The 26,867-nt window shown below is 46.7% G+C and overlaps 1 long non-coding RNA gene across 1 annotated transcript; it reads left to right on the top strand.

Annotated features, from left to right (window-relative positions):
* Positions 1 to 1,636: 1,636 nt before the first annotated feature.
* LOC306666531 lies at positions 1,637 to 26,867 on the top strand. Its single transcript, XR_013765325.1, has 3 exons — positions 1,637 to 2,324; positions 16,181 to 16,331; positions 23,897 to 26,867. It is a non-coding gene; the product is annotated as an uncharacterized lncRNA (long non-coding RNA).

Here is a 26,867-nt window from a genome sequence, read left to right as displayed (position 1 = left end):
TAAGAAGGTCAGTAGTGACTTCCACTTGCCCCGTCTTCAGAAGTCCTTAACGAGCAGACCGTCTGAAGTTGGCAGGGTCATTCCAAAGTCGCAGCTGCCTGGGGCCCTTCTAACCTGTTAGGATGAAGTTCCCAGGCGGCAGAAGGGACGGGCGTGTGCCCCGAGGCTCCTGCTGGGTTCTCTGCCACCAGCTTCGCTATACGAGGCGGCTTCTCCTTTGCTGCTTCTGGGCAGCGCCCCACAGAGATGCTGATGGAAAAGAAAGTTAGATGACAAGCAATTCGACCTCAAAGGCCAAGCACCTGCCGCAGACTTTCAGAAGGGACTTCCTTCCCTGTTTCCTAAAGGGCTGCATCTTGGGCTCCTGGTCACAGCGGGTCCCCACTTCAGCCTGGCATGGCGGGGAGGAGCAGCTAGCTGTAGGCCCGTCTTGGCTCACTCACTCTCTGGGTTCGTCTTTGGCCGGTTTCCCTGACCTTCTCATCAGTCTCCGCCCGCTCTCGTTTCACCACCTAAAATAAAAGGCATGTGCCATCATGCGCTGCCCTGGGAAACCCGTCCCGAGGGGTGGGGCTCCCTGTCAAGTCCTTTCTGACCTGAACCGCACACGCCCTCGGCTTCACTGCTTCATGCCCCTCCTTACCCTTGGGCCCATCTGGTGGGTCCCTCTGTCTTGTCTTGCCTTCTGTCCATCTGGCATAACCACATGCCCTCCTCCCCCGTCTACCTGGCCAGATTCAACTGCGTGGCACCGACAACCTCTTGCACCGTTCACTCGGGGGCCCAGAGGCCCTCGGTGCAGCTCACCCCTGCGTTGGCCACAGCACGTCCACGTCACCCTTTCACCCCAGTCTCCCTCCTACTGCACCAGGCACCCTGCTTAGACAGGGACTCCCTTGTTCATGAGGCAGGAGAGCATAGTGGTCAGGGCGCAGGCCCTGCAGGCCTAGTGCACAGATTGAAATCCTGGTTCTGTGGTTTCCTGGCCGACCTCCAGCTCCAGCTGTTCTTAGCCTATGCTCCTCATCTGTAAAATGGGGAAGCAGATGCGCACAACACACGTGCTAAGCGAGCGGGCAAAGCAGCGGCTGGAGGTGTGCTGTGTGAACGCCGTGGATTACTGGTGCTCTTGTGGAAGGGGTCTCGCTGAGTGACTGCATTTCCTTCCCTTGAGGATCAGAGCCACGGAAATGGCAACGGTGGTTTGTAGGTCAAGGTGGGTCTGCGCTCTTTCTGGGAGGTTCTGCTTTCAAGGGTTCTGTCCGGCTTCTGTGTGGCTCCCCATGGAAAAATCTGCAGCTGGAACCCTCACGTGGAGAGAAGCCCATGTCTGTGGAGTTTCACAGCCTGTGCATTCAGGAGGCACGGTTGTGCGTGGATAAGAAAAATTCTCCAGACTTGAGACTTTTGTTCCTGGATGATTCCCTCTTCTATTACTTCCTCATCGTATTAGTGACTTGCCAAGAATCCAAGATAAACCATTTTCCCAGGCCTGCTAAAAGACTGTAGCGCAAACATTTACTGTTTTATTGCCACATTATTTAAATCACCCTCTGAATTTGCACCTACAATTCTAGAGGGTAAACCTTTGGACATATATTGGCATGTGTGCCAAACTCACACTGCAGGTACACACACACACACACACGCAGCTTTTGTTACCTTCGTGAATTCTGGCTGAGATTGTGTGCAGTTAGGGGCAGATCCCTGGTTGGGCACACTTACCCCTGTGGCCCCAGCTGGGCTGTACCCGTACCTGAATGTCTGGGCGGGGGGCAGTGCCAGCATGCAGCAAGTACCAGGTCCCACCTGCCTCACAAATGCCCTCACACGTGCCCACCACCTGTAGCCCCGCAACCCACCCCAGCCAAACAAGTGCTCAGAGATTCAAGGGGCTCCCCTCAAGGTGGGTCAGACGTCCCCATTGAAAGTTCAAGAATGGGGGCTGGGGTTGGGGCTCAGTGGCAGAGTACTGGCCTAGCATGTGTGATGCACTGGGCACTGCATCTAAATAAGTAAAGGTCCATTGCCAACTAAAATATATAAAAACAAAAAGAATGGGAAGAGATGTCCAAAGGCACACTGTGAGCGGTTTCCAAATGGCCCTGTCCTTTGTGTTGACAGTTTACTCTCTTTCTTCTCCCTTTGCCAAGATGTATTTCCACAAGGTGCTGCTTCCCCTGGCTCCGATCTCTCTTTCTGACCCTCTTTGTCTCTGGCAGAGATCCTTCACATGGATGCTGCTGTGGTCTGTTTAGTCAGGAGTCCTTGTTCCTATGGTGCCAAGTCATCCACACTCCCTGTCCCTGGTGACCAATGGCATGGTAGGTCCATGGTGCTCTGGGCAGAGGCCACCATGAACTCTGTCCGTACCTTGTTCTATTCTTAGCAGAGGTTCTCACTGGCAGAATTTCATTATCATTGGCCCAAATCAAGGATTGATATTGTAATAGCTGATTCCGTTGATCAAAAGAGGAGCCGGGGAGCTGGGGGGGGGGGGGTAGCTCAGGGGCAGAGCTCTTGCCTAGCACACCATAATAAGTAAACTAAAAGTAAATAAAGGTCCTCAGCGGGGGCGTGACTGGGGGCAGCGTGCGTGCTTGGCGTGTGAGGGTGCTGGGCTAGATCCCCAGCCCAGGAAGAGGACCTCTTCACTACCGCCCCTGGCACCGGGAGCGTCCTAGGAGTCCGCACGGACCCTGGAACCCGGTGGACGTGTCAGGTCTTACTTTTCGATTTTGGGCAGATCACTGCAGGAAACACTTTGGATGAACACAGACACATTCGCACAACAGTTAAGTCATTCTTGCAGGAAATCTGGGGCCTTGCTTGTGGAATCCGATTTTAAAGGCATTTTAAAAGGATGATCCAGGAATGGTAGAGTGAACGACCAAGGCCGAAGGCAAAGAGACTCAGGGCAGCTGAGATGCAGGCTACACCCCATCTTGCAGAGGCAAGAAAGATGGTAAGAAGGACTTTGAAAGCTCTAGTTAGCAGAAGTTGAGCCTGGGTGACAAGAAGCCTGCTGGAGGTGTCAGACAGGGGCCCGGTGGCCTCTCCAGAGAGGGAGTTTGATGGGCAGAGGACGAGGCAACCCTTCCAGCCCTAAGCATCTATGAAACAGATGCTGATGTTTTCTATGAGATCCACGGTGTCTAAGGAGGTGGGCTATTGAGGTAATTCTGGAAACCGAAAGACCAGCTACTGAAGAATGATCAGTAATTACTGCTTTTCACCTGAAACAGGTAATGCCGCTTCCCAAATGACTGAATTGACTCCCAGGACATAGCTTATTCTCTGGGAACATCTGGTTTGTTCTCCATGTTCCAACTTGAGCAGATGATAATACTCTGCCTTTAAATAGCCCTTTTCATCTGTGACTCTCAAAGAATTTTGTGAGCATCAGTTAGTTCTCACGTGTCACTGTGAATTTACTTTCTCATTTGTCAGATGGATAGTAAACAATTCTGCACCTGAGAAGAACTCAAATACTGAGGGGGTCACTCCTGGGGGTCAGAGATCCATCAGAAGAAGGGAAACCTCAGTTGCCCTTGGGGATGGCACCTGACAGGGACGAGATGTCTCGCCGTGTGTGGATGAGTCCTCAGACCTGCTGCCAGTGCTCAAATGAATTCAAACTTCTTCCTGCTGTTTATTTCTATTCAGATCTTCTGACATTGAACTCTCAAATAAGAGGTGAAACTCGGGAGAAGTTTCCAACCTTCTAATCAGTATGTAGATTTAAAAATCGCATGACCCTTCTGCCTTTATAAAATTATAGCTATCTTACATTGCAGAAAACTGGAGCTGTCTGGAAAGTTCTGGGTCGGACAGACTCCTTATCATCTCCTCACCCCCCATGTCACGCTGCCCGGGCCCCAGTCACCATTTACCACTGTTGAAGTAGTAATAGGGAATCCTCAGGGGTCCAGATGAAGGAGAAGCTGACCCATCACACCTTCCTGCCCCTTCAGTTCTAATCTGACACTGATGTTTTAATAGTTAAAATCTAAACACCGCCTGCTGCCTTCAGAACCTGCCCGTCCATTCCCTCCTTGACCCTGGTTCTACCCTCTCCCCTGCACTGAGTCACTAAGTCTTCAGGGACCTTGTGGAACTCCAAAGAGTGTTTCCTGGAGACATTGCACTTGACCTTCCTGATGCCCTGTCCTCTGGAAAGCCTCTCTTCTCTGACCTCGGTGTCCCCCAACCCCCACTTCCCTCTCACCTCTGCAGCACATTCTCGTTCTTGTGGGAAGACATTACTGGGACCCTTGGTCCTTGCCTCTTTTCTCATGGGTCAGCTCCACCATCCTCGTCTGATGGGGGAGAACTGTTTCTCCCATTTCCCTAATGGAAACACTGAGACCTCTTGTTCCTCCCTTCTTTCATTTCCTATGCCCAGCAGCTCACTGTTTCTCTTTTTCCTTTGTAGTGGCTCTTAGCTGTCTCTGCCTCTACCATTAAGCAGGGCCCTAGCATCAAATGTGTGTTTAGTGGAGATACAGTCCACTCTTCCAGTTTTGTTTAGTATCATATACACTTCCTGTTAAATGAGTGCGCACAGTTAAATACACAAAGTGGACACTCCAAAAGTCGGGGTTTTTGCTGGTTCGTTTCTTCTGCATTACTGGGTATTGAGTGGGGGGCCCTCCGCGTGGGAGAGTGCTCTGCCGCTGAGCTACAGCCCCACCCTTTTTATTCCCAGACAGTCTCCTGAAGTTTTCGCCCAGGCTGGCAGCTTGTGATCCTCCTGCGTCAGCCTCCTTAGTAGCTGGGACCACAGGCGTGCAACACCCCCCGGCCAAAAAGATGAAATTTTTAAAAGTAGATATAAATTAAAATACTGATATCTCTTCCTGCATCCCAGTGGATGATCTGGAGCAGAGCAGAACATACCACCCCTAAAACCAGGGTCAGGACCACGACAGTGGCCCAACCATACTGTCCATCGCCGGTCTTTTGCCTTTCCTCCCATCGAGCACAGCATCTGCGTTCATTTCCTGTTCAGAAAGCTTGGGTGTCCTGGACTGTCCAGGAGAGGTCCCACCTCCCAGGGGGCCCTCAGGGTCCTGCCAGCCTATGACCTTTGCCCCGAGCCCCTCTTCCTCCTCTCCAGCTCTGGAGCCTTACCTCCTACCCCGCCATGTCGGCTCCCACACCTGAGCCTCCCTCCTCTCAGTTGGCTGATTGAGAGGCCACAACCTCTCAGCAGAGGCCAGCACCCCCTAGAGGCCATTGATCTCCTCAGCTGAACTCTGACCCCCAAGTCCTGGTCCTTCCTTCACATCCGGCTCTGAGGAAGCCACTGTAGACTTTGAGCCTGGCGCTCGCACTTGAGTGCTGCTTCCTTCTTCCCTGGGGATGGCACCATTGTCAGGGCTGCCGGGCCTGCTCAGTGGGTGTCTGGGCAGAGACATCCGCAGCGGCCGGAGCACAGTCTGACTTCCGGATGGCAAGTGCTCACAGGGACTTACCTGCGTGTGGCTGGCAGTTTAACACTGCCAAGTGCTACTCAAGCTTAGCTGCTTGCAGGTGGAATTTTCCAGAAGTTGGTTGTATGTTCTTTAAAAAATTCAACAGAAGAAAAGCTGGCTGCTTATTGAGTCTGCCGACTTGGACTGCTTTACCCGAATATTGATGAGCAGGCAATTTATTATCAAGGCAGCCATCTCTTTAGTGCCCGCTGGGGCGCAGGACGTGCGTGTAAATCACCCAGATGACAATTTCCTGGACAAGCACTTATTTACCACCGATCAATGTGCCAGTGCACAGATGGCAGCATTGGGAGGCTGAGGCTGAGTGGAGAGGCTGCCACTCAGGAGCAGAGGGACAGACACACTGGAGCTTCTTCCACACCTTCTCAACTCCACCTGCAGACACTGACCTGGGAATTTGAACACAGAGGACTGAAATAAAGATACCAACTCACTTCCCGGATTTTAAGCTGTGGTCCGTGGCTGAATGAGCCATCTGGTTCTCAAAGGTTCATCCTCAGGCACTGGCCTTGGGGGACTGGCCGTTACTAGATGGATAATCTTTGAGACCCCATAACTGAAATACACTCTTCTTAATAAAACAAATGGATACAAACTGCAAATTAGTTTCTTTGGTCCACTGTAAGAGGGATTGTCCTAGAAATGGAGTTGTTTAATATTTAAACTACATTTTTCTTGTTTACATGGAAAACTTGGCCGGCTTGGTAAATGTCGTAATTGTGCTCAGAGTTCAAAAGTTATCCCATGATATATATTTCAAGTATACTATGGCTCAGTGTCCTGAGCCAAGATCATCCTGTCAACCTCTTTTGGGTGGCGGAGGATCACAGCTGATCCTGAGGCTGACGGCTCATACCTCAGGCAGGTTACATTGGGTGTTGCTTTTCAGATTAGTGTCAGCTTTGTTACCTTAATGAGGGCTAGCTGTTGAATTTTCTCTTTGTTTTCTCTTGCTTTTTCATAACTTAATGTGTTTCTCTTACTCTGAAAGCAAAGGGCCAAGCCGTAGAAGGAGTTGGGAAAAGACCAATGCTGGCCTCAGAAATCTGTGCTAGGGAAATATTTCTTTGAGATTTTCTTGTACTTTTGGTGTTTTTGTTTTCGGGGTTTTTTTTTGTTTTGTTTTGTTTTACTGGGGATTGAACTCAAGGGTGCTTGACCACTGAGCCACATCCCCTGCCCATTGTATTTTTTACTTAAAGACAGGGTCTCACTAGGTTGCATACAGCCTCACTAAGTTGCTGAGGCTGGTTTCGAACCTGTAATCCTCCTGCCTCAGCCTTCTGAGCCTCTGGGATTACTCTTTTATTTTTTAGGAGACCCACAGAAAAAGAAAGAAGGAAAGAAAGACGAGAAGGGAGAGAAGGAAGTGAGGGGGGAGGGGAGGAGGAGGAGAGAGAAGACAGAAGAGAGAACAAAGAGGAGAAAGAGAAGCCTTCCAGCTGATTCTCTCTAGTTTCCTCTCTGAGTAAGTTTAGCTCAGGACACAGCTTGTCTCTCCAGCCTCCAGCTCCCGCTGTGGCTCTTGGCAGGGACCGCTGGGACCACTGCAGATGCACTGGCTGGGGGATGCAAATGCTGGCCTTGTTAATTGCCCCTGGACTCTTGCTGGGGCCTGGGAAGGGAATACCCACCTTGGTTGCCAAGTCAAGCACTTTCAGGGCCTGTGGCACATAGACATGGCTTTGCTTTGTGAATAAAAATGGGCAGATAGAGGAACAAAATGCCAATCCTGAAAGGCAAGCGATGGCCATCACTAAGTGCCATTGTAGGCACTCAGAATGATTCTCAGCACAGCTATTCTGTGGCTTTGTTTTATATGAAAATAACGCAACTTCTAGTGAGTTGGTTAATATTATTTCCTTCTCGCTGTTTTCTTTAAACCCTGCTTTGAAGTATATTGGTACAAACCAGTAAGAGATTTGGAAAGTCTGTGCTCATCATCGGAGTGAATTAAAACACACAGAGCCTTGCAGAAACCTGTGGTCTAGAGTCATGGAAACCAGGGGATTTAGAAGTCTAGACTGATCCAGGAAGAAAGAACACGTTTCCTCTGAAGCACTAGATTTTTTTGCCTTCCATTTCAGATTCGTAGTTGACTCATTTCAGATTGCAGTTGACATGTGTGAATGACCCTTTTTCCAGTAAAGGATTGGTGCATTTCATAATTACGAGTTTGGGGTATTTACCTACACAGAGGTGTTAGCCAAGTGTTCATATCATTTGTAACCCTCTGTATTCCATGAAATCTTAAACACATGTTTATTGTGCACCTACTATGTGAGTGCTGGGGTGTATTTGTAAACAGAACCAAAGCCACCTGGCCCCTCTGCTCAGGTAGTCCCTTGCTCTCTGCAATCATGTTAGCAGGGTAGAACTTACCTTGGACTTGACTTTCACAAAGTATCTAATAGCAAAGAAAAATCAATGATTCGGATGTAGAGTAGCAAAATAGAAATGCATCTTAAGTGAACCACACCTTCAGATGCTAATTTTAATTAGTTCCCTTGTCTTTCTTCTTCTCAGGCACAGTGTTCTTTCTTCTGTTGAACAGTGATGGGTTCATTGACTTTGAGCTATCGTTTATTTGTAACTAACAACGACTCTTAGGAATGTCTAGGGTATTCCAGGACAGGGTTGGGCACTGAGCGTGTAGACATGTAAGGACCCCTTGACCCCATATGGTTTTCCCTCTACTGAAGTCACTGCCTCCTACCCAAAGTTGGCCTCCCTGTCATGAAAGGGTGATATTCATAGGATTTTGAAAACGAACAAAAAAGACCAAAAAGAGGTGACTCTAAAGAATATCTAATGTCTAAATCTTAAACCTAAATTTCCAATTTAGGAAATCTCCCCAGCCACACATCTGGTTGTCCACCAAACAGGACTGGAAGCCATGTCCTCCGGAGCCATATTTCGTGGGGGCAAGTACGACCACTGGAATTTCTTTGGTTGTTTTTTGAGTCACTAACAATGGAAATACTGATGGCTCATTGTATAACACCTACTATATCCCAGATGAGAAATGCCTACTGATTCGTCTCCTATTTTTATAAGTAACTTTTAGAGGACAGCAGTAGATCTTCAGAGGATGACAAGTGAAGCCTTCCTTTAAAAAGGACATTTCAAACATTTTCCCTAATTACAGTGGAGTGCGTGTAATTCATGTGAGGGTTGGTGCCTTTTCAAGAAATCTCCTTGCTCCATCAGTACAACAAATATTTTAAACTGAGAGATTGCCTGAATTTATGAGCTTTCCCTTGTATCTTGGATGAAAGGGAGGAAAAGAGGCATTGGGATTTATCTTCACCACCAATTGTTCTCTCAGGAAAGAGCTCCGACCCAAGGCTGCTTTGCTAAGTTAGGGTCCATTTCCCTGGTTTGAATGGCTCTGGTTTTAGTTTCACAGTGCTGGGATGGAACCCAGGGCTTTGCCTTGCTAGGCAAGTGCTCTGCCACTGAGCTGCACTAAAGCCCTGAGTGGAATTTTAATGAAGGTTTGTAGATTTATCTTCATAAAGATGAAGCAAGCTTGTTTTCTTTCCCCAGAGGAGAGCTCAGCAGACTGTCCTTCTTTTCTTTGAGGAGACCATAAACTGGTGTTGGGGGGCTATCTGTGCACCTCAGATGTGAGACCGGCGTCTGACGTCATTTCTCTTCCTCGTGTTTGGAACATATGGTCTTCCACAGGCATTTCTCCATCACGAGAACCTTCTATGACATAATTACTAAGTTAAAACAACACATAGAAAAACTGGTTTTTAGCTCATTGTTTGCATAGACCAAAGAACTTGCAGAGCGAGTTTAACGTTGAACTAAGCCACATGTGTGACCCAGAGAGGCCGGGACAGTCTCCAGTTCATGAGGGCCGCTAGGAATATTTTTCACAACCTGACAGAAATGTGAATTAATAGTTACTCCATGAGATGAACCACTGTGTCTGTGAGGAAGAAAAGCTCCTCTCAGAGCAAGCTGTAGCGTGGGTCTCCTGGCTGCAGGAGGACCCGGAGCCCATTTTTAGTGTGCCTGGCCTCCTGTCACTCACACACAGCGTCTCTGATCTCATGCCTTCCAGAAAACTTCCTGTGAAATGGAAATCCCATGTGCCCTTTTCTGGTGTGTTCTTACTCCATGGTAAATGAAATTCAGCTAATCTAATTTACTGATTTGGCCAATTTCATACAATCAAGGGAGCTTTTCACAAAGAGACTAAATAGGCTGCTGAAGAAAGTATAAAAACATACGTGTTGGAGATACATTGGTGTTTGGGGCACAGTCGAGTTTGAGTTTTATGAAGGGTTCCTTCTTCCTCAGAGAAATCTGGAGACTCTAGGGCATAGCAGTGTGCAGTGCAATTTTTAAAGGCCCATGCAAGCCTGTTTATTTTTACATTGAAAAACCACCTCCTTTAAAACCCTTGAGAAGTCTCGAAATTCCATATATATCATAAGTTACATGTAAAGCTTATTTATAATTTTTGGAAATTTTGAGAAACTTAAGTAGTAGTGATGTCAACCTTTTGAAAATGTGTACTTGCCACAGGCCAGAGGAGTGTGCGAACACCTTGCACGTTTCTCTCAGTAACTCTGCACAATATTCCCACAGGTCAACCCTCTACACATGAGGAACCGCTGCCAGAGGCGGCTAAGTAATCGACCAAAAGTCAAACAGCTAGAAAGTAATGGAATCGCACTCCTGTGTGCTCAGCATTGCCTCTGCATTGCCTCTCTGTAAATCATAAAAACAGCTGCCTTAATTAATGATTGTTCAAGTAAGGACAGTTTCCCATAAGAGGATTTATGCACTTATTTTGATTGGCAGTTACACGTTATAGCCAAAGACTCCCGAATTTCCTTAGCAAGGGCATGCACAAAGAAGCTAAAAGATTGCTGTTTGCTTGTTCTCTTGTTATCTGGAATTCTCTACCCCTCTTGTTGGTCTGTTGGCCGCTAGTGTCTAATTTCCCTGTTATCTTCTTTCTGCAACTACTGAATCAACAGCTACATGTATGCCTTTTGTTTAAATAATGGCTATATATATATGTTAATAATCAGAAAACAAAGCTACAGAAAGTACAATGCGGAAAATTAGATTGCAGAATTAAACTTTAAATGCAAAATACTGAGTTTGTTCAATCCAACCCTGACCTTATTTGCCCTTAGATTGAGTCTCTGATGTAAGATGATATTTCACAAAGCATCTTCAAGTTCTTTCTTTTAATTTTAAATTTTTATTTGTTTACTTATTTAGCAGTTCTGGGCATTGAACCCAGGGACTCATGCGTGCTAGGCAAGGGCTCTACCACTGAGCTATATCCCCAGTCCTTTTTTAAAATTTTGAGACAGGGTGTCACTGAGTTTCCCAGGCTGCCTTCAAATTTGTGATCCTCCTGCCTCAGCCTCCCATGTAGCTCCCATAGGTGTGTGTCACCACACCTGGCTCTCGAGCCCTTCCTAATTGTGCTCACACACACCTCAGATAGAGCCGTGGCACTTGGGCATCAAGCCAGGACTGTTACCATCTGAAAATTATCAGGCGATAGAAAGAGGATGGGACCAGAGTCCTGGGTTGGGTTTGCTTGCTTTCCTCTTGGGTGATAGGATGCTAAGAATGAGGTTAAGCCCTCCTCTTGCCCAGACCCCAAAATGGTCTGGAGTGGGATCAGGCTCTGCTTGACCTGCTGCAGCCTGGAACTTTCTCTACGTCAGGAACTGTGACTGTGTTCCCAGCAACTGGAACTGTGCCTGTTGGAGTTCACACCTCGGGGCTGATGAATACAGGCGTCCATGAAGGAATCCTACCTAAGCTAGTGAAGGACCATGGCTTTTGCTCTCAGTCTAACGCTATCTTTGTAAAACGTTGCAATGTTTCAGCTCATGAGTTTGAAGAAATGAAGAATGTTTCAGCTCATGAGTTTGGAGCCCTGAGGTCAAACTTTCAAATGGAGACTCAAAAAAAGAATGTGCAAGTTAAGCTAGGTACGGTGGTGCACACCTGTGATCCAAGTGACTCAGGAGGCTGAGGCAGGAGGATTGCAACTTCAAGGCCAGCCTCAGCAACTTAGCAAGACCCTGTCTCAAAAAATAAAAAGAGGCTGGGGATATAGCTCAGTGGTAGATCTCCCTGGATTTAATCCCCAGTACTGAAAAAAATAAAAGAACATGCAAGTTAGGAGATTTCCAAGAAAATTTTCTCTTCACAAATAAATGAAAAATGACTTGAACAATAGTTTTTCCTGTTCCCCCCAATACTAAATTCTGAGTACTGTAAGCTGGCCCTAAATGATAGCCCCTGGAATGGAACCCTGGCTCTAAAGTTTGGAACGAAAGCCACACAGGGGTATGTGCCAAGTTAAGTAAATCACAGTACATAAAAATAAATGCAAATACAAATAATAAAGTTTCCTAGGGTAAATACAGCAACTTCAATAAAGGGTGCATAACAATAAGCATATGATAAAGACACTGAAGCTATTTTTGTATAAGGAGAAAATTACAGTTTCATGGTGATTAATAATATCCTCAATATTTATCAAAGTGGTGCTGCTCTTTATGCTTTTCCTTTAAGCATGGAGAGTGGTAAGTGACGTCTTGGATTTTTGCACCTTGAACACTGGCTATATTGCAATAAAAATGGGCCAGATGCAATGGCACATGCCTGTAATCCCAGTGGCCTCAGAGGCTGAGGCAGGAGGATGCAATTCAAAGCCAGCCCCAGCAACTTAGCAAGGCCTAAGCAACTCGATGAGACCCTGACTCTAAATTTAAAAAAAAAAAAAAGAAAGGGCTGGGGATGTGGCTCAGTGATTGAGTGTCCCTGGGTTCAATCCCCAGTACCAAAAAAAAAAAAAAAGCCTGGAAACGTCACAGCCTGCGAGGCCTGTGACGAGCACTCCAGCACTGTCTCTCCCAGGGGCCCTATTGCTCTCTGGGGCTTTTCCATGGTGCCTGCGGAGACCAGGGGCATGTGGTCCAGAGGGGATGGGTAGAGCGGCTTCCCCTTCAGGAGGCTCAAGATCCTCTTCTTCAAGGAGACATTCTGAAGGCGTCTGGCATCAGCTCATCCCTACCATGTCACTGTAGAGGAAGTCGCCAATTTGGGATTTCACTGTGACTTTCATTAAGTTGTAATGTGGGGAAGAAATTTTTACCTTATTACTACTAGCTGAACCCCCTGTAGCCAGAGTGATTATTACCCTTTGCTTGCTTTCTTCCTGTGGCACTTACCACAGACGATGATAAAACAGTTATTTGTGTAGAAATCCTGTCATCCAAGGCTGTTAGCTATTTACTAGATTTTGGTTTGTTTGATACTGGGGTTTGAACCTGGGGGTGCTTGACCACTGAGCCACATCCTCAGCCTTTTGTATTTTTTATTTTGAGACAGGGTCTCGTTACGTTGCTGAGACTGACCTCAAGTGACCCTCCTGCCTCACCCTCCTGAGTTGCTGGAAAGATAGGTGGTGCCACTGTGCCCAGCTGTTCACTAGTTTTCTGTGCATGTTTCCCTCAGCCCTTGCGTCAGAGGCTGGGAAACTTGGAGATGAATCTTGACTTCACTACTCCTAGTAGCCGTGAGAACTTGGGCAAGTTTATTGCCTTCATTAGCTTTAGTTGCTTTATCTGCAAAATAGGGAGAATAGCAGCTTCCTTTTCCTCCCATTGATCTGGGCATTCAGAGCACTTGCAAAATGCTGGGCATGGTGCCTGGCACAGGGGGACAGCTGCCGAGTGATGTCTGTCCTTATCAGCAAGGAGCCCCAGAGCTCTCCTCAGCAGGAAGGAGTTCTCATCCTGGCTTGGCCGGTGCTATTGAAACCCACAGGTCTGTCTCTTGGGGTGCGTTCCAATTAGGGACTACAACCTTGCCCTGTGTTATAAGCTGCCCTGTTGCTTTTCCATGTGATGTGGTCAGTGCAGTTTGTATAATGAAGCCTCAAGTAACTGGAACACAAGTTTTTCTCTTAAAACATTAACCATAGCTTTGGGCTGTTCCTATCATTCCTTGCCCACCCTCGTGCCCTCCTGAGGCCAGGAAGGGAAAATGCCGCTATGCACGTGAGAGCGTTTACATTGCTCAAGATACCATGCCAAGGGTGCAGCATTTAAAAAGAAGTGGAAGAAGCCAGGCACTGACATGCATGCCTGGAATTCCAGCAACTTGGGAGGCTGAGGCAGGAGGATCCCAAGTTCAAGGTCAGCCTCAGCAACTTAGACCCTGTCTCAGTACACTGGGGGCATAACTTAGAGGTAAAGTCCCCAGTACAAAAAAAAAAAAAAAAAAAAAGGACATTACAAGAACCCTCCCTTCCATCAAAGGCAGTTACTAGTACCCTGATGCCTACATTATAGATTATCTTCACCGTTTTTGAACTTCAGTCCATATTATTTTATGTCTGACTGATTTCTAGCATTGGGTCACACAGGAGTTGAACTATTTTTGATGCAGCATACTATTTCATGATATGAATACACCATAATTTCCCTCCACCCCCATGATTGAAGGACACTTGGGTTGTTCCTTGTTTGGGTTATTACACAGAATGATGCTGTCGACAGCCTCATATGTAACAGTCCTCGTTTATGTACCTTGCTGCTGCATAGGCTCCCTGGCACAGAATCACTGGGTTGTTGAGTATGTCTTTGGCTGCTTCAGTAGCTACTGTCAAAATTTTTCCAAAGCGGCTGTACAAAGACATGCTGCCACCACCCAAGCATTGTGAGTGTCCCATGCATCCTTGTCGGCACTTTATATTGTCTTCTTTTTAGTTTTAGCCATTTGGTGGGCATGCAGGGGAGTCTCTGTGGTCTTGGTTTTTCTTTTCATGATGGCTGAGGAGTGGAGCCTCTTTTCATGTGTGCGTTAGCTCTGGATAACTCCTCTTCCACAGTAACTGGTCTCATCTTTTAATTGCAATGACAGATTTTTTGTTTTTATTCATCGGTTTGTCCCAGTTCCGTTTGCAGTCCAGATGCCAGACCCTGATGGGACACAGTTATTGCAGACGTCTTTTCTGTGGCCACCTTGGAGCTTAGTGGTTGGCAAGTGCATCTAGGGGAACAGAAAGCCAAGTGCTGAGCTTCCTTCTTCAACTTTGCCTTTTCTCCGGGATTTTGGTTGAGAACCTCAGAGTCTGGGCCACTCTTGGATGACCCAAACACAGGAATTTTGTACACTTAATATTTTACCTAGATTCCCTTCTAGTTTTTCATATCATAAGGATTGATCTGAAGTAAACTGTCCCTTCGTCTTAACGCATATGATCACAGAGGATCCCAGAGGAGAACCACAGGATGGAGAAGGGACTCTGGTACCCTCTAGGTGGACACCGAGAAACTCCTCTGGGCTGGGACTGAGGCCAGGAGTGGATGGAGAGGACGAGGGGTTTGGACCGGGCCGTGAAGGGTTCTGTCCCGTGCCTCTCAGGTCTTGTCCCTGTGTAAAGTCTGGAGATCGTAGAGCAACACCCCTGGGAGACGGGGGGCCTTTTGGGGAAGCCCCCCTCCAGTGGAGCAGTGAAAAGAAAGAGGAAGGGCAGGAGGGAGGAAGGTGCAGTCTGGTAGTAGGCGCACAGAGCTCCCCCTGCTGAAGAACCAGTCCCTCAGGAAGCCGCTGCCGCCGTGGTGTTCAAAGATACCAGAAAGACACAGCGGGACCCGAGGTGGCCACATAGCAAATGACAATTCCGTTGCGCACCCACAGGTGTGTGCTCACCTGATCTGAGGCGCAGAACAAAAGAACCTCAAAGTCGAAGGACCAGGAGAGATGCCCGCCAGTCTCTGAGAACTCTCTCAAGAAGGACCCTGTGGTGAAGGGTCCAGGACACAGGGCCCTGTCCAGAGGAGAACCCCAGATGCCTCCATCGGTGTGGAGCCTGCGGCCAGGAGGATGTCATGGGAGGATGCCTGAGCCAAAGGCTAGAATAAATCGACTGTCAGCTGAGGGAGGGAGGGAGGGAGGACGGGGCGAGCCAGGGCTGAACTGAGAGCCAGAGGACGCCTCTTCAGGCTGTGTACCCCCAGCACTGTGGGGGCGGGCCTTCCAGGCGCGCTCTGTCTTCCAAAGCATGGTGCAGGACGTGGCCGAAAGTGGCCTAGGAGCCTGGCAGAGGTGAGGAGGGCACGTCTAAGGGCTGACAATGTGACATTCATGACAAAGACCAAGGCGGGAGGACTGGGGCAAGTCTGCCAACCAGATGTCCCTGGCATCAGCTGTTCTTGCCCTGCTTCTTAAGAACACTGCCCCCCCCCACCTCCCCCACCTCCTGTGGAGAAGAGCAGCGGAGCATTAGAGAAGAGACAGACACACAGACAGAGCAATGCCACGTGACTGCAGAGGCAGACAGTGCAGCTACCCGCCCACAAACCAAGGAGCACCAAGATTGCCAGCAACCAGAGAAGACAGAAGGGCACAGAGTAGGTGCACACTGCAGCCTCCAAGAAAGCAGGGCCCTATGCGACACTTGATTGCAGATGTTCTAGAATCCTGAGACAATAAGATTCTGTTGTTTTAAGCCACTTAGCCTGCTAGCAGCCCTCGCAAACTAATACAACTACTAACTAGAAGTGGGGTTGGTAAACCGAGTTCAGTTCAATGGCAGTAAAGGACAAGGCAATTACATTTCCACACCCTTTCTCATCTTGCATTAAAGTTGATCTTTGAACTTGTGTTTTCCTTACCAGGATAAACTCTCCTGCCACCTTTGGATCCACGTGACCCCCCACCACAGGGTGCCGACTCGCCCCTCTGCATTTGGGACTCCCCCAAATTTATATGGACTCAACTATGAGCTGCCTTGTGCCTGTCAGCGCAGCCACTGTCAGGAAGCACCAGGTAAGCCAGCGGAACCTGACTTGAGTCAGAATTCACACGGACTGAGGACACAGATACAACTTACAGTACAAGATGTGCACTTTGCAGTAAGAAATTACTCAGGCGGAGGTCTCGCCAGGAAGGGAATTGCTAAATTACTCAGTGCAATTACAGTATTTCCTCATACAAATGTGTATCCCCAGGGCCTCTCTGTCCGGGCGGCTGAAGGCTCTTCCTTCTTGACTAACTCGCCTTCGTTGCTTGTACGTGTCTGAGATTCCATCACACCTCATCCTTCCTTTGGTTCCCAAAGGTGCGATCAGTTTTTCAATTACAGCACAGACATCCCCTGAGAAGGTTCACAGTTTACACTCTTAGCAACGGCCAGCCGTTGTTTATTGTGTGATTCTAGCCCAGGACCTAAAGGGGATACTGAGCATGTCACAGAGAAGGCCAGGGACACCTTCCCCATGTGGCCTAAGGCCACATCATCATAATCAACTGTTTCAGTCAGCTATTTTGCTGCTGTGACCAAAAGACCTGACAAGAACCATTTTAGAGGAAGAAAAGTTTATCTGGGGCTCACAGTTCCAAAGTTCTCAGTCCATGGAAGGCTGGCTCCATTCCTTAGGACCCAAGGCAAGGCAGAACATCATGGCAGAAGAGTGTGGTAGAGGGAAGCAGCTGGGAACTGGCACCAGGAAGCAGAGAGAGAATCTAAGCTCAGCTCACAAAATATATACACCCCAAAGGCACGCCCCAGTGACCACCTCCTGCAGCCACACCTCCTTGCCTACAGTCACAACTCCCTGATGGGACTAACTAACTAGTTAAGTGAAGACTCTCATAACCCTATCATTTCACCTCTAAGCTTTCTTGCATTGTTTCATACCTGAGTTTTGGGGGAACACCTAATAGTGAAACCATAACATCATTAATAGCCAATATCTAACAGACATCCAGGTAGGAACAGTGATCATGAACTTGAAAAGCTTGAACTATGTTTTCAAAATAGAAGTCCATGGATAAAATGAAGAGTCCTGTCTTCTTATGTGTGATTTGTGGTCAGGCCCATCCACCTTGTGCTCAGCTGACCACTAGCTCTGTGATGGTGAGCAGGTGACTCCTCTTTGGTAAGCTTCAGGGTCCTGCTCATCTGGGAAATGGGACCTCATTAGGAGGTTGCAAGATGCAAATGAGATAAATCACCTAAAGAAAGAGCCCAGAGCCCGGCACAGAATAAATATTCAATGGATGTTAGTACCCCATCAGTCTGAATTTCCCTTCATGAATTTATAGTTATTTCTTCACGTTAAAGCCAATTTTTGCTAAAACTGTCTTGATCCACAGAGAGATCCAGGGCCCTATTGTTGACCTGCATGTGGAGATTAGCTGTCCATCAAGAAAGCATTCAGGGCCCCGCACCTGGCAGGCCCCCACCCTGCCTCTGTGTGTTCTTCACACTGGAAGTAGGCCTACGTAGCACATCAGGACAAGAGGAATTCCTCAACTGTCTTTATCTATTTATCACACCTGGAGCTTTACATATGTGTGCCCTTTACAAATACTAATTTCTTCTGTGTATAATTCCATCATGTAAATTTGATTATTATCCCCGTTTTACACACATGGAAATGAAGGTTCCTGAGGTAGAAGAGCTGGTGTGTGTAGTGAAGCCATGATTTAATTAGACATTCTGACTGCAGGGTCTGGCCCATGAACTCGCCTGCTGTGTGAGGGCCACTGGCCACATGGGTTTTACCTTCCGTTATGCTTACGTTCATTGTCCCTGAAAATGTGTGCTGGCTGTAGCTTTATAGATCTATTTTTTCCCCTTTTTCTTTTCTTTCTTTCTCTTTCTGTGGGGCCAGGGATGGAACCCAGGCCTTGTATGTGCTGAGCAGTGCTCTGCCATGGAGCCACACCCCCTGGAGACGGTTTCCTACTACAATAACCTACGGGATGGTGGAGATGGGGACGGAAAGCCTCTGCTTCCTTTCCAGGGAGGCAGAGACTAACCCGGGACAGAGTTGCCATCTCTAGATGGTTCTGCCCACGCTTGTCCCGACTCTCAGCTGAAGCTGACCAGCCTGAGGTAGTGAGGGGTAGTTACTAATGGCCGGCTCCCAGATGAAAGGGGTAAGAGGGAAATGTGGATGCCTGTCATGTTAAATATGGTAAGGAAAGAGCCTAAAGTGACAGAGGTGACAGAGAAGGTGGGGAGAGGTTCTGGACCCCTGGGGAAAAGCATTCAGCTGCCACATCACTGAACAGGGCTTTGCAAAACGTGTGTGCACAGTGAGAGGAGCAGGCGGCTCTCAGGGGAAACCAGGACCCCCTGATGTCTCCTCAGCTCTGGTGCTAGGTTCCAGGTCCTGGGCCAGTTATAAAGACACTACCACTCCGGCTGGGACAGTGGAGTGACAGTGAAGGAACCTGTAGTGGGAAGACTGCAGAAGCCCACAGCTGGCTCCGCTTGGGCAGACCTGGTGAGTTCACAGATGGATGCCATTTTTGCCAGCTCCTGACCTGTGAGAGGGCTACCTTGATTTGCTGCCATTGTGTGGGACAAACTGTCAGGGATGGTAGTGGAGAGAGGTTGGGACGCTCTTTAGGCGGTAAGAAGGAGAGGCTGGAGGCAACCGACTGAGAGCCACAAGAGAAGCCACCGGCGGCCCCGAGCAGCGTGGAAAACGGAGATGCTAGGGACTGGGGTGGGAATGGTGTGGGGCTCGAGAGTCCGGGTCAGCTTTGTGTCGCTGATGAGAACAACGAGGAGGGAAAGCTTATCGGGGCTCACGGTTTTGGAGGTCTCAGTCCACAGACAGCCAGGGTCATTGCTCTTGGGTCCAACGTGAGGCAGAACAGCCCAGCCAATGCTGCTCAGCTCCTGGTGGCCAGGAAGCGGAGAGAGGGAGGGCCACCCTGGAGTCTGAGCATATTCGTTTTGAGTTTTTTGGTCATTCTCCCACTAGTTGTTTTTTATTTTTTTCTTGTGGCACTGGGAGGTTTAGCCCAGGGCACTTTACACTAAGCTACACCCCAGTCCTCTTTATTTTTTATTTTCAGACAGGGTCTTGCTGAGTTGCTGAGTCTTGTTAAATTGCTGAGGCTGGCCTCAAACTTGTGAACCTCCTGCCTCAGCCTTCCAAGTTGCTGGGGTTACAGGCATGCACCACTGTGCCTGGCTTCCACACTAGTGTTTTTATACGGAAGAAACTGTTGGATTGGGAACAACACAGAGCAAAATGTAACTTTCTGCACAGGTGGCAGGTGGGGAAGAGTGGGGGATGGTATTGGGCCTTGAGGCTGCATGGTGACCCTCAAGTGGACAGCTTATTTATCCACTTGTTTTCAGTACAAGCTGGTAGAGTTTCAGCTAACAGCAAGCCAGACCCTTCTCTATTTACCTTGCCACGGGGACAATGCCACGGGGACTTCAGAGTGCTTCTAGAACCTTTTGAATTGGCAGTTTCTCATTGCCTCCCCATGACGAGAAGATGGATTTCTCAACCACCCACTTCCAGTACGTGAACTTGGAATGTCCTAGTGTCTCTGGGTGAGCAGGTGGCAGCAGGAGGATGGCTTTGGTTGCTTCACTGTCTGCTTCTCTGTGGCTAATAGGAATACTAATCTGGAGTGGCCTCGATTCTTGGTGAAATGTCAGGTCCAGGTGGGAAGGTGGGACTCCCCACAAATCCAGTCACATCCTTTCTTGGCTGGAGGTGGTGGAGGCCCTGGATTCAACCCCCAGCACAAGAAAATAAAAACAAAAGCCCATACTAACCTTTCTCATTGTAGATAATTGTATCTGTGCTAGGTGCAGTGCCTGTGGTCTCAACTACTCAGGAGGCTGAGGCAGGAGGATTGCTTGAGCCCAGGAGTTCAAACTAGTCTGGACAACAAACAAGACCCGTCTTTAAGGGTGTGGTGTGGAGCCGGGGAGGGAGAGAAAGGGAAGGGAAGAGAAGGGGAAAGGAAGGAGAAAGAAGGAAAGGGAGGGGAAAGGAAGGGAGAGAGGGAGGAGAGGGAAGGGGAGAGGGAGGGAGGGAGCCATGGCTGGCTGCGAATACAGATCTGCACTCGATGAATGAAGACAGGGTGAGGTGAGAGGAGGAAGGGAAAGTGGTCCCCAGTCTGAGTGTCTCTTTTGTCTCCCCTTCTCAGGGCTGCATTTGTAAAGCAGGTTGTCATGGTTTGGATGGGAGGTGTCCTCTGAAAGCCCGTGTGTCGTGCAGGAATGTTTGGAGGTGAACTGATGGCACTGAGAGCTGAAACCTGAGCTGTCCGTCCTGGTTTGAATGGACGAACTGGGTGGTGACCACAGGCAGGTGGGGCACGGCTGGAGGGGGTGGGTCAGTGACCTTGAAGGTCGCAACTTCCCTGTGGCCCCTTCCCCTCCCTCTCTCTACTCCTGATTGCCATGTCCTTTCCTCTACCACGTCCTTTCTCCAGGATGTTCTGCCTCATCTTGGACTCAGAGCAGTGGAGTCAGCCAGCCAGGAACTGAAACCTCTGAGACTGTGGCCAGAATAACCTTTCCTTCCTCTAAGCTGTTCTTGTCAGGTATTGGGTCACAGCTATGAAAACCTAACACACAGGTTGTCTCTTTCTATTAGGGAACCCCAAATGGTCAGTGTGTTCGCTGAGGCTGGCTCCTAAAATGATGTGGAAGACTTATACAGTTTGCAAACTTGGTTCTTGGTTCTCCTCCCCTATCTTGGGAGAGGGACGTGGAGGTGAGAGTGAGAAAGGAAGCGGGCCATTCCAGAGGTGTGAAGAGTAGTCAACAATGATTTTTTTTTCTTCTCTTTCTTTCTCTTTAAAAATGGCTAGATGTAAATACTCTTAAAACTTAGAGGGAAATTGTGGGCAGAAAGATTTCACTAATCTATAACTATGGGGAGTTGCTGCAGTGTTCATGATAGTTCTGTGACAGTCTAGAAGAGAATATTTTAACATCAAAATTTTAAATTTTTTTAAGTGAAAATCTTTTTTTTTTTTGGTCTCATAATACAAAATTAACCTTTTAATCAGTCCTATAGAAAACTTTAAGGACTGGGAGTGTTTGCCTAGCATCCAAGAGGTCCTGGATTCTATCCTCAGTGCTGGAAAAAATGCAATTTGAGAGCTTGAATTTGGATTTTTAATATTTGTGACTTTCTTAAAGCTTATAATTAGAGACTTTGGGTAAAAAGCAAATAGTAGCCCCAAATTCAAGGTATTATTGCTCAAACTTGAGACAAAAAAGATTTATGAATTCATGCATATGTTAATATGTATTTATATTTTGTGCTAAGACATAAAATTTAAAAAGGGACTTCTGCATGACACCACTTCTCCAATATATCACTAAGGTTTGGAAAATTCCTTTAAGAATCAAAAAGTGCAACAAGGCTGTTAAATGAATCAGTTAAGTCTATATGTATTGACATGCAAATATATTCATTTTATACACATACATATGTATGACACACTGATGAAGATTTACTATAATTATTATAGATGATACCCTAAGACTTTCTTCTTCTCCTTCTAATCTTTTGTACTAGGGATTGAACCCAGGGTGATTTACCATCCAGATACATCCCTAGTCCTGTTTATTTATTGTTGTTGTTGTTGTTGATACTGAGAATTGAACCCAGGGGTGCTCGATGATGGAGCTAAACCCCCAGCTCCATTTTATTTTTGAGATAGGGTCTTGCTAAGTTGCCCAGGCTGGCCTCCAACTTGGGACACTCCTGCCTGAGCTTCTGAAGTAGCTAGGATTATAGGTGTGCACGACTGTGCCTGATTTAGTTTTAGCTCATTTAATAGCCTCCCAAATTATTTATCATCACCAAATTATACTTTTTCAGGAAGCACATGATGATTAGTATGTACTGATTCAACCACTCGCCCATACACCTGGACGGATTTCACAGCTCTTTTACACAGGCAATTCTAACATCCCAGCTGAAGTCCATTCTCTAGTTTAACTTTAAACACTAGTTCCCTTCATCCATCCATCTCTTTTTTATGCTATTTTATTTTCTGTTGTTATTAGACTAAAGGAAAACTGTCGATCTTACATTGTATCATCTGCACTTGCTAAATACATAACTCCCAAAATAAAAAAAAAATTAGTTCCCTTCTAAAAATCCCATCTGTGCACCAGATGGCCCCATGCCAATAACTTTCAACTTCATATGGGACTCAATTTATCTTTGTCAGCAGGCAGAAGTATTACCTGTTTTCCTGTCTTTCTTACCCCCTTAGAAATGTGAAACCAAAACCCTAAACCCCAATATTTTCCATAATAATAACAATGAGCATTTATATAACAGGAAGTTAGGAGGACTATGCTTTTGGGGACAGAGTGGGGAAAAAAACAAGAAAAAACAAACTGAACATAAATGGAGAGGCCTGGGAGGAAGCAAAAGGAATTCAGGGAGAGTCAACAGAGAAGCCTTTGGTGAGGTCCAAGAATAAGTTTAATGGGATGAGGGAATTGGAAAGTAGAACTAGAGCCATAAAGGGAAATTTGAGAGAAAAGGTCTGCTTGTATTTTGCAAGTTTTGCATTTCACAGTAAGTTTATGGAAACAGGAACACACTTCCTTTACTGAGGGCACCCGTGAAAATAACTGCCAATTCCATCCAGGTGGTGAACAAGAATCGATCAGACATCGTCAAGGCATGCAGCCTTAGAGTATTCTTTTAATTTGATTCAGATACATGTTCAGATATATTCATCAAGCTAACTTTATAAACTGTGAAAAATAAAGCAAACTTGAACAATGAATGTCAAGGTGAATTTTTTAAGGATTTCCTTTCTGAGGGTTTAGGGTTTTGGTAAGTCTTTCTGAGCATTACAGGGTACCTGCATACAGGCTCCTCAAGAGACAGGCTGGGGCCTGAGCAAGTCTGGCTGCTCCGATCAAAACTCACTCTCAATTTGAGAATGGTCTGCTTCCCGGGAAATACTGAGAACTACTGTCTCTTCTTTGGAGATGCCAGTGATGTGGTAGAGATGCTAGTGGTCCTGGCTAGAAGAGATTCTCTGACATGAATCAAGTTTTTAGATTTGGGATCTTGAGCAGTTGTCTGAAAAAGTATAGATATGCTTTAGATATCATAGAGATGAAACAATAATACTATGAAGTGGCTATTTGTTTTCCAGTATTCCTTCAAATATATATAATGTACTCTTGTAACTTGTCGGTGGGAAGGAAAACTGGTAAAATAAATCCAAGGGAAAGAGAAGAGAGCCCTTGCCTGTGTGCACATGCGTACACAAGGGTACGAACACACGTGCCCACACACAAGACTGAATCACTCAACCGCACCATATGGATGTGCAAATGGTTTGAAGGCACTGCAGGGTGGATCAAATTTGGGGCTAAAATAAACTTTTTGAGGGGCTGGGGTTACAGTAACTCAGTGGCAGAGCACTTGTCTAGCACGTGTGAGGCACTGAATTTGATCCTTAGCACCACATAAAAATAAATAAAATTAAGACATGTTGTCCCTCCACAACTACCAAAAAAAATCTTAAAAATCCGGTTTTTAAAGCTTCAATGAAACCTATCTCCTTCTTTCTTTCAGGGATTTAAAACATGCAGCAAAGCGAATCATGCAGTTCCGAGCAGCCAGCAGAAAAGATCCATTTGTATTTGGCCAAGTGATCTTCAGAAAGGAAAACGTGTTCTTGAAAAGGCTCTCCTAGAAATCTCAACATCTCCAAAATTAGCTTGACGCATTGCAGAGGCTCTGCCTATGTCGAAGAGATGGCAGGACTGGAGTCAGTATAGTCTGCTCTTTCCTTGGTTCCGGGCCACTGGGGAGGGAGACTGAGCATTAGTCTATTAATGCTGTGGGGCATTAAGTCATGGAAATGCACCTAGAGGGACAAACCATTGCTGGAATCCTTGTGTCTTCTACAAACAGCTTGTAAAACTGCATTTGCACTCCAAAGAGCTAGGTATTAAATGCAGTAATTTTGCCATTGTGTGAGTACGTGCAGAAGGTCCCTTCTGTAGCTGGTGGCGCTCACACTGAAAGGCAGAGAGTTTACATGGCAGGAAGATTCTCTTCCTTCAAGTACTGTCAAAGATAGGAAAGAGAGCAGAAGGCCATCACTTAAAAGAATCCTCCTAGAGCAAGCAACGTGTGGTAAGGAAACTCTTTGAGGTAGAATTCAGGAGAAGGATGCTGAATTGGCTCAGTATCCTGGGACCAGAAAGTCCAATGAAATACTGCATAGTTCGAAGAAGGCAGAATTCATTCTGAAAACATCACTAGGAACCTTCTCTGTGTCAGAAAGTGTACTAAGTTACTGGAGATAAAGAGAGGTATTGGACAAGACCCCTTCCCTTAGATTTGGGTAACCTAAGAGAATATGACAACATGGCTATTTCTAAGCGATGAGATGACTGCTATTACTATTCTTCATTAACTTTTTAGAATAGAAAAGGATCTATAACTGAGTAGTTTGAAAACCTTGATGGCCATGAAGTGAGCGGATGAAATTAGGGTGGCCATTTAAAATCTTCACACTCTCCTATTCTTTGCTGGAGTGGAAATGTGAATCTCTCTCTGTGAGTAGATTTTCTTTATTTGGCTGTTGAGTGATTCTACAGGCAAGCTGATCCTGCCCAATGACAGGGATGATCCTGTACGCCCTCCTCCTTGTCCCCCTCTCCCTGCCTGGCCTTCTCAGCCTTCTCTGCTAACCCACCTCCACCTGTCAAGGCTGTCTCTCGTTCCCCAGTATCTACCCAGGGTATCGCAGCCTGTGCACTGCAACACGGTGTTTCTGCATGCCAGCCTTCGGTCTCCAGGTTCAACCTGTATCCTGAGCATTAGCTTCATGTATTCTCCATATTCTTCCCAGATGCTTCTAGTTTATTCATCACCAGCTAGATTGGTGCTTAAAAACCATTGGCGGTCTCTCATTGGCCTAATAATGAAAATCCAAAATTCTTAACCTACTTTTCTGACCATGCATGATTGGTTCTCACATGCTTCTCCGGCTTCATCTCCTGTCCATCTGTCCAGGCTCCTTTCGGGCTCAGAGCCTCAAATGCACCATTCCTTTTATCTGGAATGATCCAGCTCTCCATCAGTCCTTCAGGACTTGGCTCAAATGTTGGTGCCTCAGTGGGGGTTCCTCTCTAGAGACCCCCTTGAGTTCTCTCTGTGAACACTCATTACAGGTTAAGCATCGCTAATCTGAAAACCCAAAAGCAGAAATGCTCCAAAATCCAAAAATTTTGAGTGGCATCATGACACCACAAATAGAAGATTCCATACCTGATTTCATTTCATGTGACAGGTCACAGTCAAAACCCAGGCACACTAAAAATACTGCATAAAATTACCCTCAGGCTGCGTGTATGAATGCATGGATTTCATGTTTAGACTTGGGTCCCATCCCCCAAATATCTCATTGTGTATCTGCAAATATTTCAAAATCTGAAATACACTCTGGCCCCAAGCATTTAGGGTACAGGGTACTCAAACTGTATTATACTGTCTATGTCTTCACAGTATTTATGAGACATTAAAAAATAATACTTGTAAGTTGTTTTTAAATTTACTATCACCTTCAAATTGTAACAGTTATGCAGATTATATTCCTACTGCCTGGGACAGTGCCAGGGTTGGGTAGACACTCAGTAAATAGATCATTAAATGAGTAAGTCAAGGTGTAGGGGACTAAATTTTTCTTACTAATATGATATGCACATTCATTTTTTTAACTGACAGAACTATCTCCACAGATGATTTTTTATGTGATGGAGTGGGACTCAGATTGAGGGTAAGGAGGAACTTTTTTCCCCCCCTCTGGCCCTGATAGCATTGCAACTTGGATTTCAGTGGGGCACACAGTGATATACCTTCCATGTGGAGGGGACCTGCTGTTTCCCTGCCCAGGCCCCACAAATGTTTTCACGTCTTCAGAACCATTATTATTTGGTCTTAAGTTTTTTCTCTTCCCTTTTGTAATTCCTATGCCCCACTCCCACCCGCCCTGAAAGATTCTGTCAAATTTTTTGTTGAATTTCACAGTTTAGTCATAGCTGTGCTTTGAGGACCTGGGAGAGGAGGAATCGGTGTCTCCAGCTATGGTGAAGCTGTGGGGAAGAAATGCTAAGAGACAGCTTGCAGAGGAAGTTCAGGTCAGGATAAAACAGCTGGTTCAGGGTCAAGTGCCAGCCAGGAGAAATTTGTAAAAAATGTTAGTATTCTTCCGGAATGAGCAGGAAGGTTTGAGAAGGTCCTGGGCAATGCCTGGCCTTTCTGAGGAGACACAGAATTCCAGTTATCAACTTGTTGCCTCTTAGCCCCAAATTCATCTTTTTTGCCTTCTCTGAAAAAAAATTGATCTGGGCCCTTTAAATAACTGCCTTGTCTGCAGACTTGTTAGGCTTTGTCAATAGGGGGCCAGTGAGACCTTAGAGGAAGGCAGTTTTGTCTTCTGATGGCTGTGCTCCTGTTGAGCAGACTTCTTCAGTATGCGCAGCTTTTCCCCCAAACCTTGCCCTTCAGGTACTTTTGTAATGAATATTCCAGC

Source organism: Sciurus vulgaris (genome assembly GCF_902686455.1).
Source record: "Sciurus vulgaris genome assembly, chromosome: 7".
NCBI classification, from domain to species: Eukaryota; Metazoa; Chordata; class Mammalia; order Rodentia; family Sciuridae; genus Sciurus; species Sciurus vulgaris.
The sequence above is the reverse complement of the archived record's forward strand: the minus strand, read 5'-3'. Positions and strand labels throughout refer to the sequence as shown.